The sequence below is a fragment of the Monodelphis domestica genome, chromosome 8, assembly GCF_027887165.1.
Source record: "Monodelphis domestica isolate mMonDom1 chromosome 8, mMonDom1.pri, whole genome shotgun sequence".
Classification (NCBI taxonomy): domain Eukaryota; kingdom Metazoa; phylum Chordata; class Mammalia; order Didelphimorphia; family Didelphidae; genus Monodelphis; species Monodelphis domestica.
In genome coordinates, this window is record NC_077234.1 from 195,318,472 (window position 1) to 195,334,839 (window position 16,368).

Consider the following 16,368-nt stretch of genomic DNA (forward strand, 5'->3'; position numbering starts at 1 on the left):
CTAATCACCTTTTGTTTAGACCATAGTGAAAACTGGCATGCATTTCTTGTGCAAAACAAGAGCTTAATAAAGGTTTCTTTAATTGAATTGTGGTCAGATCATCTCAGACCATATCTACTAATGCTTAGGATAGGTCTGAGTAGGCTGAAAAATTTTGTGTTTCCAAAGATAATTTAAAGTGTACTCTGTTTAACATTTTCCCCTCATGAACAAACAAAATTGTCAGAGTGACTTCAAAAAAAGAATCTCAGTTGGGTTGATGGGAAATTCTCTGAATGTTCTACCTATTTTATCAACTGGGCTGTAAGCTCTGTAAGCCAGAGATCCATTTTATCTGAACTCTATTATCTCTTATGCTTATTTCGGGACTTTGCTTAGAGAAGATGCTTAATAGAGATTGCTGTGTTGAATAGATAATAATAGGCTCTCATTTGACCAAGATGGACTTTATTCCATTTTAATGCCAGTGCTGCAAAAAATACTCCTTGAAAGCCATGAAAAAAGTGAACTTTTTCGTACCATTTCCCATTTTTGTAGAACTTTCCCACTGTTTGTTGTTGTTGTTCAGTTGTGTCTGAACCTTAGGTGATTCCATTTGGGGGTTTCTTGGCAGAGATGCTGGAAAAAACGGAGGCAAACAAGGTTAAGTGACTTATCCAGAGTCATATCTAGTACATGTCTAAGGACATATTTGAATTTAGGAAGAAGAGTCTTTCTGGTTTCAAACCTGACATTCTCCACTGTGTTACTTAGCTGCCCTTCCCATTGTTTATCCTTACCTTTAGAAAGTAAATGAAACAAAACATCCCTGGGATTAATGAAAATATTGGCACTGCTTTTTTGAAGCACGTCACTGAGGTGATACTTAAATATTATTAAATACCCAAAGAAAGTTACAAATTCATGCCTAAGGGGAGAGAGCATAGGCAATTGTACCATCTTAAACACATGACAGGGGATCAAACTGCCTATCCTCCACCACTAAAAGCTATAAGCAACCCTTAAAGAAACACATTAAGCTTTTTTCTATCCCACCTATATTTAGCCTTGTCATTGTGTGTCCTTTATTCACTAGGATCATAAAATCTTTCCACAAACTTAAGAACTGTACCATAACTTATGGATTCAAGTTGGTTATTCAAACACCACTGAATGGGTTATGTTTCTCTCATCACCCTCATTAAATTCTGGTATCTCATGATAATATTCATGAAATGTTTCAAATAGTTGTGGCAGGATCGACACTACACTTTCATTTTTTATTCTTTGTTAAAAAGTCCTAGCTAAATCTAATTCCTCGTTTTGATTCGGAAAGGAAAAATCCATTTTTAAAACAACATAATTATGCCTCCCCCACGGATCTTTCTCTAGTCTGAGGTTATGGTACCAATAACCTTTCTTTATAACTGAAGAGGTGACGATGACATGGATTACACCCATTGCTCAGTAAGGTCCCTGACTTAAGTTTTAAATGATAACATTGTATGCTGGCTTTTGGTACAAGCCCTGTTTGGGCCTACTATTATTAAGTATGCAATTGGCTGAGTGTTTGCATCATGTCCCTGCTATTTGGTATTATGCATTAAAGAAGCAGTTGCCAGAAAGGTCATAATTCAGCCTGGGGAGCAATATAAGCCTTACAGAGCACAAAGTGAAGGGGTTGATGGAATCCTCTATGTTAACCACTATTCCTGCACATTATACACCAGCTGGAGGTGATAGATTGGCCTTTTAGGTGGCCTCATATTGAATACTTTGTGGTGAACCCACCAACTACTGCATGCTGTTACTAAATCATGGAAGGCTTGCAGCTGGGCAAAATTCATACCATCAGAAAAGCTTTAACCATTCCTTGACCTCCATCTTCTGATGGTAGTTTTTAATCACTCAGCCAAGTCTCATACTATGTCTTGCTTTGCCTTAAACATGAGGGGGAGGGAAGGAGTTCCTATTCAATCATATTTATTTCTTCCCAAGGACACAGACAGCATAGTATGATAGAAGGGACCCTGATTCCATAGTCTCAGGACCTGGTTTGGATTCAAATTCTCCCTTTCATTTTTACTATATCTGTGACCAGGGACATATCATTGAATCTACCTTAGCTCTAGCCACTCATTTGCAAAATAAGGAGGTTGGGAAAGACTACTTCAGAGTCACAGCCAGTTCTAATTTCTAGAATCCAGAGGGAATGAGAAAATTTTTGTTAAAAAAAATGAAGCTTCTCCAATCAAAATTATTTGGTAGCCATTACGTTTTTTTTGTTTTTGTTTTCATTTTAAGAAATTATTCCTCTATTGTAGCTTCTTTCTCTATGTTTTACTTTCTTCTGCTAGAAAATACATTTCTCAAAAACTAGCTTATGATAAATGAGGAGAGAGAAAGAGTAAGGTAAGGATTATTTTTGTGCATGATTTCTTTAATTCTGTTACCCCACTCCTAAGCCATCAAAACTTCTCACAAGCATCCCTACCACCCAGAGCTTACATCTTTCCTTTATATTTTCTAGTTTTACCATCTTCTTCACTTCTTCCTCTTCTCAGGGTTATCCCTAAGAATTCCAGGACAAAGAAAATCACAATATGTGATTTTATCTCATGCTTCAGTGAGATTATGGTTGTAAAATACTTTGAAAACCTTAGAACATTACATTAATATTCTTCTGATATTTTTCAATGGAGTTCAGATAGAAATATTGTCCCTATCTTGCTATTATTCTTTTATATTCAAAATTCTATGTACAACTGAGTAGGTTGATAAAGTAATTTCTTAATTTCTTAAATAAAAGTATTAGGATATAAAGTAATCCTCCATAGACTCAATAAAAACATAATCAATACAATTACAGTAGTAGAAAAAACAGGAATGATATAAACCTTATCCTTTATCCACCTGATTTTTATCTCTCTCCCAGGTCTATATACTCTGAAAGGTTTTCTTTTTTGGAAACTTTTATTTAAAATATTATTAACTCTTTATTAATCACTTTGTCTGGGCAATTTGGGGCAACAGTTTGGGCTGTGTTAAAGACTGGGTTCCTATACAATTTATTGTTTTAATTTATCAGGGCATTTTGAAGTTTGAATGGGGATTTGACTGTCAGCATATGAAAGTCAGAAAGATTCTGATGTATTATTACTCTAGTTTCAGACTACTAAGTCACAAACTAATAGGTAGCAAGTAGGTACTAACCTTTTATAACTTACATGATGTGGGATTTAAAAAATTAAAATTTTCCCCAGATAACAGGTCAATACAATTTTTGATAATCATTTTCTTATTTTTTTATCCAGGTTCTCACTATCCCTCCCACCACCACCCTCCCCAAGATGGTTGGTAATATGATATATGTTGTACATGTGTTATCTATCATACATTACAGATTTCCACGTTTGTCATATTGTGAAAGATAAATATCACTTTCGCTAGAGAAAAATTCGTCGAGGAAATAAAGTGATGAATGGTATACTTCAATGTGCATTCAGATTCCATCAGTTCCTTTTATGACAGCGAATAGCTCCTACAATGATGTGTTATGGTGTCTCCACCATTTCTTTGAATAATCTGCATTCATCATTAAGTGTAGGCTCCCTAGAATAACCTTTCTGCAGTTTCCATTGGTAATGATCTGTTCCTGAATGGTTTTCATGAACCCTGTAGTTTCATCATTCAGTCATTTGAATGTCCAATGCTTCTCTGTTCAAATGGATATTGTCCATGCATAGTCTTTTTATTCTACTCTGAATTTAAGTTATTTCATAAGCTCCTGATGGAGGTAAGCACTTTTGTTACATCTTACAGATAAAATAATCATATGCATCCCATGAAGAGATAGATATCTGTCAAGGTAAATTTTCTAGGCTTCTTACCTGTTGACCATGGGCTCTAAGATGACCTATCAATGCTCTTCATCCTTTTTGGTGTTGCTTCTTTAAGTGATGCTTATAAATTTTTGTCAGCATATTTTCAAATAATTGATAAATATTTGATGAATTGAATTGAAGACAATACTAAAACGCTACTACACAAGTGTGAATAAAATTGAGTTTGTCTACATTTTCCTACCAGGAGTTTTTATTTGGCTAAAACAGAAATCAAGCTTACTGTCAGTGGTTTTCCTCACAAAGTTGAGGGAAGAGGAATATGGTTGACTGCTTTTGTGACTGATCAACTTCTTTCCAGCAGGCTCCAGCAGCAGGGTTTAAACCAGGTCCTGAGAGCTGATTGTTCAATTTTCAATGTAAGAATTTACACCTTGAAAATTGAAATGCTACAAATGTAAGAGTTTTATTTATTGTTTTGTTGATTTTCTAGATTCTTAGGAGTGGTGAAAAAAATGTTATTAATGCCAATTAACTTCTAAATGTGTTATGTGTACATTTTCTACCCCAGAAAGCCAATTATTAAACATCTTCTGGTATACCCTTGTCTACTAGCCAATAGAAAAGAGGGAAAATTATCAATCATATTATCTTGTGTCAATTATTGTTATTAGTATAGGTGTACACTTTTCATATCACCAGAAAAAATATACGTCTAAAATAAAGATGACAGTATTTAAGGTTTAAGAATAAGTTCAAACAAAAGGTAACCTAAAAGATGCTTATGGCAGGGGAAAAGGTACAGTCTCAACCTCTTTAATTATGGAATATAGACTCAAGTCATTTTTTTTTGCTACTAGTTGGTGAGATTTATCTTCTTTATGAATTCCTCCACCCCAACACACACACATATGTGCACACACACACACACACACACACACCCCTATTCAGATATAGTCACATCATTGCTTCCACTAGAAGGTTCAGCCATCTTCCACCCCCAGTTCTCTACCCCAGACATACCCAATTAATGCACTGGAGGGACTGCTTAGTCTTCTTCCAAGCTCTCAAAAGATAAAAGTGTTAGATAAGTGTTAGATAACTCAGAGATTGTAATGATCAGTCTTTTTCTTTCTGTCTTTTGTCCTTTGTCATTTCACCAGTTTCAGACTTTGAGTTCAGAAAAAATATCTGACTAACAGCTCCTGGAGGTTTTCTTCTTATACTCCAATTCTGAGAATAAGAAGGAATGAGCATAAAGCCTGACTGAGTCCTATGTTAAGTATCAGTAAAGCATTTTTTACAATGATTCTCAGAAATACTAATACTTGATGGACATTTGTAGGAAATAAAAATAAGGACCCAAATAAACTCTCAAATATTTTTACTACAACATTTGCTTTTTCTATGGGACAAAAGGGAAACAACAAAAACAACACATATAATATTCATGAGTTTTTTCTATTAAAGTCTATATCCAGAATATCAACTTCTTTGGCTTTTAAGAGCAGCTGCCAATTGAAAAGAAATTCAATAAACTGAAGGAGAAATTTTAAGAAACCAGTCAGAATTTTTCTTCCCTAGGAGACTGAGGGGGAAACAAGTAGGGGTTGGAAAGAGAGAAAATGGCTATTATAAATCTTTGCAGTTGCTACAGGGATTTTCACAGGGAGATTCATTTCCCTTTTCTTTAGGGGAACTAGTTCATTTTTTTTAATACTCCTTCCTAGATGTCCATTCCCATAAAGAGGTAGAATCGATAGTTGGTAGAGCAATGATTTCCTCATGTCATTCTTGGTTGATGGAAATGATTGATCTGACATTACGTGAAGGGTTTCAATTAAAACAAATCATGAAGGTATTAAAGATATATTCAAAAGCTGACTCTAATGAGCAAAGTCCTCATGGATCAGACTTATGGATATGTTTCTAATATTTCACATGATTTATTGCTGAGTCCTTAAATATGGATAGGGTTAAATTTTGTTGATCTTAAAAGCCAAACCTCTGCTGTTATCTCTTGTGTTTAAGCTCACAGAGAAGTATTAGGGTCCTTTGGAATGTCAAAGATTCATAACTGCATTCCTAAGATAAGGCTGGTGACAGCTTTCCAGAAAGAAGAGTCCTGGCCCGGATACCTGGCAAACTATTGTGTTATCATCTGTCCTTTTGTCTTTTTCATTAACCTGTTAAAACTTTTGATGTACCAAATGGGTGATGGACACCTGTGGAAAGGAAACAAGAAAAAGTTCTGGACTTTCTGCCACTGTGTTGGAACAAACAACAGTGGGAATATCCATAAAGAAGAAATTGTCAAGACTGACAGTTGGTGGGGGAAGGAGCAACTGGGAGTGGCAGTTTAGTCTTGTGATTAGCACTTCCTGCTGGCCTGGGGAGTGTAAGGAGCTTTTGTTCCAGAGTCTCTGGATTGAGGTTCCTCTTGACTTGCTTCAGCTCGTAGAGACTGTCCAATCAGCTCTGAAGTTCAGAGCTGTATTTGTTGCTTGCTGTCTACTGCTAAGATTCTGAAATTAAGAAAACTAGCACAGATATAGTGAAGACAGGAACAGGAGAAACCCTCTACCAGCCTATGAGGCCTGACCTCAGCTCCAAAGCTAAGAAAGACTCTGACTTTATTTAGGGACATCCCTCTTCCCTTTTCCCTGATATCTCTCTAATCCGAACTGGTTATTAAAATTTATCTTATTTGAATATCACAGTCAGATAAGTGGACTATCTTTTCTGGGGCATAGAGGGAGCTGAACCTCACTTCAGTCATCAAACTACAAAAGGTCCTTTTTGGACCCCTGCTGGGTGACCAAAGTTGGGGGAAAGGATTGTCACTCAGGAGGGTCCATATTTAGCGTGCTCTGGGGCAACTTCAGCAGCAATCCAGCGAGAAGACATCCCCTCCGGCTATCATAAATGGCTCATTTCTATGATACCCCATTTTGGTCAAAAACAGCCTTTCAGCAGGGGGCATCTCTCACCTTTGCCTCACCAGAAGCCATATTCCCTCTCTCCCTTCAACTCTTCCATTCCCTGCTACAAACTTTCCTTATCCCCTGTTTTTTTCTTATCCACGCATCTGTCCCTATAATTATTACACACCGGGCCACTGTCCCTCACCTTGTGCAACTGTCCTTAATAAACAGATCAACTCCCTCATTTGGGGTCAGACACTCTCTCCCTGACCATCAGAGGAGGAGGAGCTGACAAGTTGAACATGAAGCTGATGACTCTGGTGTCTCTATGACTATTTTCTCTCTTTATGTCCTTCCTACCTTAAACACTTCCAACTATATTTCCCCAGTTCCTGGTTTCCAACCCACACAAGAATATCTTGTAGCTACAGGTTGACTACATTGTGGTTGGTCATTGTGACTTTAAAGGAGCCTAATAGATTCTTCTGATAGCAAACTGTGTAGAGAAGCTTCTATAACAGAGCATTTGGTCTCTCCTTAAGATGAATAGAAGCATCTCCTTACAAAAGAAACAGAAAATTCAGTTCTCATTTACATAATAGAACTATAAATTGCTTCCTAATTCAATTCAGTCAGAAGCATTTATTAAGCCCTTTGTATGTGCTAGAGATTGTACTAATAATTAGGGATACAAATGCAAAAAAAAAAAAAACCTCTAAAAGAAACAAATAGGCCCTGCCTTTAAGGAGTTAATATTCAAATGGAGGAGATATAATATAAATAAGGAAATACATGTTAGATACATACAAAGTAGAAGAAAGGTAACTTTTACATTTTTATTTTTAATTTTAAAATATTTTCCATGTTTATTTGATTTATTTTCTTTCCATCCCTCTTCCCTCTCTGCTCCCATAGCTGACAAGCAATTCCAATGGGTTGTACAAATATTATCACTTGGTACCTATTTCAAAATTATTTATTTTTTATATAGAGTGATTTTTTTTAAAAGCCTAAGCCCCCAAATCACATATCCATTTATAAATGTGATAAATGATGTCATATATTTTGCTTTTGCATTTCTACTTCCATAAATCTTTCTCTCAATATGTATAGCATTTTTTTTTCACATAAGTCCTTCAGGAGTGTTCTGGCTTGTTGCATTGCTATTAGTAGCAAAGTGGTTAGTTCCACAATGTTTTACTTTCTATGTACAATGATCTCTTGGTTCTGCTCATTTCACTCTGCATCAGTTCATCGAGGTTCTACCAGTTCATATAGAAAGCCTCTAGATCATCAGTCCTTATAGAACAATAGTATTCTATCACCATCATATACCACAATTTGTTCAGCCAATCCCAATCAAGGGACAGCACTTCATTTTCCAGTTATTTTTTTTTGTCACCAAAAAGAGTGTGTCTATGAATATTTTTGCACAAATATTTTTCCTTATTATCTCTTTGGGGAATAAACCTAATAGTGATATAGTTGGATCAAAGGGTATGCATTCTTTTAAAACTCTTTGTGCACAATTCCATATTGCCTTCCAGAATGGCTGGATTAATTTACAACTGTACCAGCAATGCATTAGTGTCCTGATTTAGCCACATTCCCTCCAATATTTATTATTTTCCTTTACTGTCATATAGAATAATCTGCTAGGTATAAGGTGGCACCTCAGCAATGTTTTCATTTGTATTTATCTAATTATGAGATATTTTAAACACTTTTTCATGTGCCTATTGATAGTTTTGATTTTTTTTATCTGAAAACTGCCTATTCATATTACTTGGCCATTTGTCAATTGGGGAATGAATTGATTTTTTGCACAATTTATTTAACTCCTTATAAATTTTAGAAATGAGATCTTTGTCAGAGGTTTTTGTTATAACCCCCTTCCCCAATTTGTTGTTTCCTTTCTAATTTTGGTTACATTGGTTCTGTTTGTACAGAAACCTTTTAATTTAATATAATCAAAATTATACATTTTATATTTTGTAGTGTTCTCTGTCTCCTGCTTGGTCTTCAATTCCTTCCTTTCCCATAGATTTGACAAGTAGACTATTCTATGTTCACCATATTTGTTTAGGATTTCCCTCTTTATGTTTAAGTCATGTAAGAGTTAAAATAGTTGGAGACATAAACTGGAGTAGTTAAAAGAGTTAATGCTATAAACTGTTAGAGTTAAAATAGTTATGGTCATAAAATGTGGTGATTAAAAGAGTTAAAATGGTTGAGGTTGTAAACTGTAGTGAGCAAAATAGTGGAAGATATAAATTATAGTAGATATAAGAGAGGGTGAGTAAATTTGTGACCACAGAAAATATGTTTCACTACAGTGTCTTGGTTTTAAATCAAATATAAGGTGGTCACCAGGGAAATATTCCCAATTATGAATATACCCAAGTCAACTGGGTTTTATAGAGAATTTAATTAATAATACAATGAGGAATTAAAGAAAAGAGAGAAAGAGAGAAAAAGGAAATAAATATGAAGGGCCTTAAGCCAACATGGCCTAGACCTTAGTCTTAAGAGAGAGAGATCAGTCAGTCAGTCTTTTAACACTCACCACAAGGTCTGTCTAAGCAAGGATTCTAGTGACAAAGTCTCCTCAAAGAGCCTTCCAGCCAGAGACTGTTTCAAAGGGCCTCTCTCCAGAGCCTCCAGAGGGACAGAGTCCCCTCAGAGGAGCTCCAGTGAGACCTCCTTAGAGATTGTCCTCCAAGAGCTTCCCTTCTCCAGAGCCTCTCTCAAGAGATTCTCCAAAAGGATCTCATTTCAAGAGATTCTGCTTTTTCTTATATAGGGGGTTTTCTCCTATGTCACCTCCCCTAAGTTCTTCCATCTACCAATCACAGTAGACGTTTTCCAAAGGACAGCCCATTCTGAATTCACTGCTGGGTCGACTAATCCCTTTTAAGTTTGAATCAGAAAAAACACTGCTGGGTCGACTAATCCCTTTAGTAAGTTTGAACCAGAAAAAACTTCTGAATAAGTTTTCACCTCTTTGCTCCTGGCAAGTTTACAAGTTGCCTGACCTTTAATAGGTACTTAGCACCCCTTTGTGTTACTTCTAAAAATAGGCATGACTTAAAGAACTTTTTGCCTTATTATAAGTATGGGTTTAAGTACTTTCATTGTTTAGCAAGGAGTTTTCTTCCCTAAAGCAGTCTTAAGTATGGGTGGAGTAGAGGTCCTCCCATTTCTGATCCAAGTAGAGTTCTCACTGTCAAAATGGGGAATGTTCTCAGTAGGGAATTGTTCCAATGGATAATTCCCCAATGTGGAAATTTTTAACATTCACAAGTCTGAGAAATTTCAAGATTTACAGTCATTTACCTGCTCTGAGTGAATCATTTTATAGAGTGTAAGATGTGGATCTAAGCCTAATTTCTCCCATACTGTTTTCTAATTCTCCAAGCATTTTTTGTCAAATAGCGTCCCAGAAGTTGGAGTCTTTTGGTTTATTGAACACTATCTTGCTACTGTCATTTACCCCAACTCTATTCCATTGTTTTGATGATCACTGCTTTATAATATAGTTTGAGATCTTGTAATTTTCTTTTCTTTATTTCCCTTGATATTCTTGATCCTTTCTTCTTCCAGATGTAATAATTTTTCTCATTCTATAAAAAAAAGTGTTTTGGTAGTTTGATAGGTATAGCACTAATTAAGTAAATTAATTTATATAGGATCATCATTTTTAATATATTAATTCATCCTACCCATAAGCAATTGATTTTTTTACAATTGTTTAGATCTAGTTTTGTGTGAATAGTGTTCTATAGTTATGTTCATATAATTTCTGAATTTATCTTGGCAAGTAGGTTTCAAAGTATTTTATCTTGTCGATAGTGATTTCACATGGAGTTTCTCTTTCTAACTCTTGCTGCTAGGTTTTGTTGGAATCATAGGAATGCTTATGATTTACATGGGTTTATTTTATACCCTGAACCTTTGCTAAAATTATTTCTACCAGTTTTTTAGTCAATTTTCTTGGATTCTCTACATATACCATCATGTCATCTGCAAAGAGTGAGCTTAGTTTCCTTATGGTCTACTTGGATCTCTTTGGTTGATATTTCTTCTCTAATTGCTACTAATAGCATGTCTAGTACAATATTAAATAGTAGTGGTGATAATTGGCTTCCCTGCTTCACTCCTGATCTTACTGGGAAGGTATCTAACTCATCCCCATTGCAGATGATATTTGCTGATGGTTTTAAATATTCTTTTATTTTTAGGAAAGGACCTTTTATTCCTATATTTTTTAATGTCTTCAATAGGAATGGCTGATGTATTTTGTCAAAGGCTTTTCCTGCATCTATTGAGATAATTATGTATTATCTACTGGTTTGGTTGTTTATATGGTCAATTATGTGGATGGTTTTACTAATATTAAACCACCATTGCATTCCTTATATAAGTCCCACTTGGTCATAGTGAATAATTCTTGTGATAACTTGTTGTAGTCTATTAGCTAATATTTTATATAATACTTTTGCATTCATTAAGGATATTGGCCTATAGTTTCTCTTCTCTGTTTTTGGTCTTTTTGGCTTGGGAATCAGTACCATATTTGTTTCATAAAAAGAATTTTGTGAGACTCATTCTTTGCCTATTTATTAATTTTTCTTTTGGTTTTTAGGATTTCAAACTCGGTGTTTATCTAAGGGTTTTTAATTTGTTCTTTTCTACTTTTTTTTAGTTTCCTGCCCAATTAATGAATCTCCTCTTTCTTTCTTTTTAAATATGGGAACTCAGGGAATATAAATTTTTCCCTTAGTATTGCTTTTTCTGTATTCCCAAAATTTTGATATTTTGTTACCTAATTGTCATTCTCTTCATTGAAATCAGTAATTATTTTTTTTTTGTTGTTGTTGTCTGGTTGTTTTTGTGTGTGTGTGTGTGTGTGTGTGTGTGCTTTAACCCACCAGTTTTGGAGAACCAGATTACTTAATTTCCAATTAATTTTTACTTTGCCTCTTTATGTACCCTTACTAATTATGATTTTAATCACATTATGATCTGAAAAAGTTGCATTTATTTTTTCTGTTTTTTTTTTTTTTGCATTTTTTGCAATCTTTTCATGCCCTAGTACATGGTCAATCTCTGTGAATGTACTCTGTGCTACTGAAAAGAAGGTATATTCCTTTTTATCCCTATTTACTTTTCTCTATATATTAACTCTAAGTTTTCTAAGATTTCATTCACCTCTCTTCTTTCTTATTTATTTTTTGGTTTGATTTATTTGTATCTGATCAAGGTTTGATTTATCAATCTGGTTTCTTCATTCCTCATGCTAAGTGAAGGAATATGAAGAATGGTAAAAACTAGTTCCTGTTCTTAAGTAGTTGACACTCTGCTAGGGAAGATAATATACAAAAAAAAAACTACAGCATATAAACAAGTTAGAGGATAATTGGGAACACTTTTAAAGGGAAGTCTCTGGTATGGGAGATGATGAAATGCTTAAAAAATGGGATTATACCTAAGTCCTGAAGAAAGTTAGGTAGACTAAGTCATAAGACAGAAATGAGAAAAGAAAGAATTCCAGGCATTATGGCCAGGAAAACTTCGCTGAGTTGGGTAGATGGAGTATCCCTTATGAACAATATCTAGGAAACCATTAGGATTGGGTCAAGGAGTATTTTGAAGGAAGGAAAAGACTAGAAATGTATGAAAGTGGAAGTTATAAAGTCACAATCTATCCCAACTCTTTATTTATCTCCATCAGTGGAATAGCAGGGCAGAAATCTCATGGTATTATTGGAGGAGGCAGTCTCTACACTCAGAAACTGCAGGAAAGGTGTTCTGTCTTCCACTGTCCTGGCCCTCTACTCCATCTTTATCTTGCTTCCCAATAACCTTGGACTAAAAATTCCTAGTTATGAATTTGGTGTAGGAGGTGTTTAAGAGTGACAACAGATCCCTGAGCTTATATAGCTAGGAGCCAACCAATAATGTTATGCTGTATAGGTCACTGGTTGGTCTGTGCTTCTGGTTTGTAGCACTAAGTCATCTCTTCTGGTAGGGTTGGCAGTTAACATAGATTCAAGAGACATAATTGAAAAAAGATTGTCTTTAGGATGCCATAGAAGTCATCTAGAAAATTCAGTTCCTAGAGCAAAAACAATTTACGTTTCTACATTCACATACCATTGAATTGACAATGTCTGTTGTCCTATTGACTTACCAGCTTAGCAGAAGAGAGTAGACCAAAAAATCCCGTTCCCTCAGCAAGGAAGGAGCCTTGAAATTATGTGATACCCAGATCAAATGACTTAATATTGTAGGTATCACTAATTCTGTATTATTAGGCTGATACAATATTCTTTCCTAAAATAGTCAATGACATGAGTCTGATACTCCTGCCACAACTTCTACATATAACTGAATTCTCTAATCATATGAAGGAGATGATCACTAGATGCCATAATGAGATGGGGTTGCACAGGTTAGATTTGATCAGCATCATCTTGTCCTGAGAGGGGTACAATCAAAAAGAATCCTTCTATGTCTTAACTCATATGTCATACCAATTCTATGGATTCTTAAATTTATGATTTGATTTCCCAAATGGCAAGGTGGCACATTTATTTGTCACTTTTAGGACAAGAGGTTCATGGTGAGATTCTAATGGATATTGAGATCAGAAAGTGGCATGAAACTCACAAATGTCAATTTACAGGTATTATTAACTCTGATGAACATAATTTGTTGCTAATCCCATTGGGCAATTTATAGAATTCCTTCTTTCTCAAACTCAGGAATTAAATTTTAGAAAGAAAAGAGGATAGATGTAATCAACTGCAAAAACAGTTAGGACTGCTTAGCATTAAAAAAAATGTTTGTTATATTTAAATACCCAATTAACACCCTCTTTCCTTCCCCATAACAAAAGACATAATTTGAAAAAAAGATAAATATATATATATATATAACTATGTCAATATTTCTATTTATCATTTTTTTTCTAGATATGGACATATATAAATTATGCTTCAAACAGCATTCCTATCGGTGTATATGTTGTCTTTTTGTTTCTGCTCATTTCACTCTTCATGGTTTCATGTATGTTTTCCCATGTTTTTTCAAAATTAATTTGTCTCTTATTTCTTAAGATGTAGTAGTATTCTATCACAATCATGTGCCACAAATTGTTTAGCCATTCCCAAATTTGCAGAACTGGATCTTTTGTTCTACTATGTTCTCCTGGGCCAGTAAGTCTATAGGACAATTGATTTAGGGAAAGTTTTTAGGAAAAATCTGGAATCATGCTCAAAATGTTAGAAAACCACATATATACCTTTTGACTCAGAAATATCTCTATTAGATTTATTTCCCAAGGTGTTCAAAAGAAATAAAAAATAAATTACATATTCTAAAATACTTATAGCACCTCTCTTTTTGGTAGCAAAGAACTGGAAATTGAAGACATGACCATCACTCAGCTGATATCCTGCTGCCTGATTGTATATGAGTGCTATTATTCAAGGCATGGGAGAAATGTTCCCCCTCTAGATTTTGCTAATGCAAGACATGATGACTGGGGGAAAAGTTCATAAAATCACAGATTTAGAATTAGACAAGATTTTAGAAGCAAACAATTTAATCCCTCCATTTTACACATAAGGAAACTGAGATTCAGTGTTGAATTGATTTGCAATGGTCACACAGTGAGAGGCAAAGTTGAGATTCCACCCCAGATTTTCTGACTCCAAAACTCTTTCTACTAACCAGATTTTTGACATATCCCCTTAGAGGCCCTTAGGATTGCTAGGAAGTAAGGAGACTATTGGCATATGAGTATTCTTATATACAATCCAATGAATGAGGAATATATGTTGACTAGGTCAGTCATAGATTTATAATAAAAGTCTTGTTTTGCAGGAGAAAGAGGAATGAGGTCCAAATTAGAATATAAGTGAGTAAAAACCAAAGGCCAGATTAATTCACAGGTCAACATTTCTTAGAACCAAGGGGCTGATTTAAATATTTTAAGATAAGGGTTGTTATCCTGAATAAGAAATCATCTTACCAGGAATATTGACAATCACTAGGTGACACAATCTACCTCCTCAAATGTTGGCCTTTTATAATAGCAGTACACAGAGTAATGGATGGGTCAATAGCGTCCAGTTCTCATTTGGTCAATGGAAAATTGTGTGCTCAGTTAGAGGAAGGGATTCATCATAATTTTGTAGTATAGAGTAGCTGAGATAAGACTGTCTTTAATTGCCTTAACTAATTCTTTTGGCAAAATTAGGAGAGATTTTTGAAGAGACTACTAGAGTCTATATACCACCAATGTTGCATTTGAGTCCTCTTGCCTTGGGTCATTATTATTGGTGTGAGTGGGCATCATGGAGGTATTTGGAATTCTATGTTGGCTCAATTCTTGACTTTTTTATTAATTCAATACAACCTATACTGTTTCAGGAAGAAGGTTTGATAAGATTGTAAAATCATCTCTATCCCAACCTGTTTATCTGAATCATAATAGGGAAATCTGTTTTTACTTTATTGACCCTGGGGGAGACTCTTCCCTGGCATTGTGCTTACCTAATAACAAGAGTCTTTGTAAATCTTAACTCTTTTAAATTGCTGCAAAAATAATGATATGACTCAATGGCAAGGTGGCACATATTTTGGTCATTTTTAAGATAATAGACATGGTGAGATTCTATTGGTCACAAAGCTCAGAAAGTGGTATGCAATTCACAGACACCAAAGCTAACATGTATTGGTGTTCATAATTGTGAATGATCTGCTAATCCCATTAGCTGATTTATAAGATTGCTGTTTTTTCAATGACTTCACTGATCTCTTTTAGACATTGTTTTATACATTCAAGTCACTGACCCATTTGACTCAATGGTTGATGAAAATATTGCATATTTATCAGATCTTTATGGAGAAATGGATTCCTATCTGATTTTATTTATTTAAGGACCTTTACAACTGACATGGAAGAATACATAATACTGAAGTTTACTACTAAAACTATCTGAAAAGTAAGCACACTGGAGCTTGTAATTCTAGATCTCCTGCTTATTTGCCATATAATCTTCGTTAGGTTCTATCAACCTCCCTGTGTCAGATTCCTCATATATATGAGAGGATAATGATAGCAATCTTTACAAGCTAGGTACAGGTAAAGAAAAGTAGTTAAAATGATTTTATATATTTAGAATATTTTTCCATGGTTAAATGATTCTTTATTTTTGCCATCCCTCTCCCCCAACCCCCAGATATAAGGAATTCCATTGATTTATATATGTATACTTGTTCAAAACCTATTTCTATGTTATTCATATTTGCAATAGTCATCTTTTAACATCAAAACCTTAATCATATCCCCATTGAACCATGTGATCTATCATATATTTTCATTTTATTTTTCTGCTCCCACAGTTTTTTCTCTAGCTGTGGATAGTGTTCTTTCTCTGGATTGTCCTGAGTCATTGCATTGTTGCTAGGAGAAAAGTCTATTACATTTGATTGTACCACAATGCAAATGATTTTAGAAAATATTGCAAGTAAAAAGGCTATTTTAAATTTTCAAAATTTATAATCTATTTGAAATTATTTTCATTGCAATTTTTTAATTAAATCTAATGACA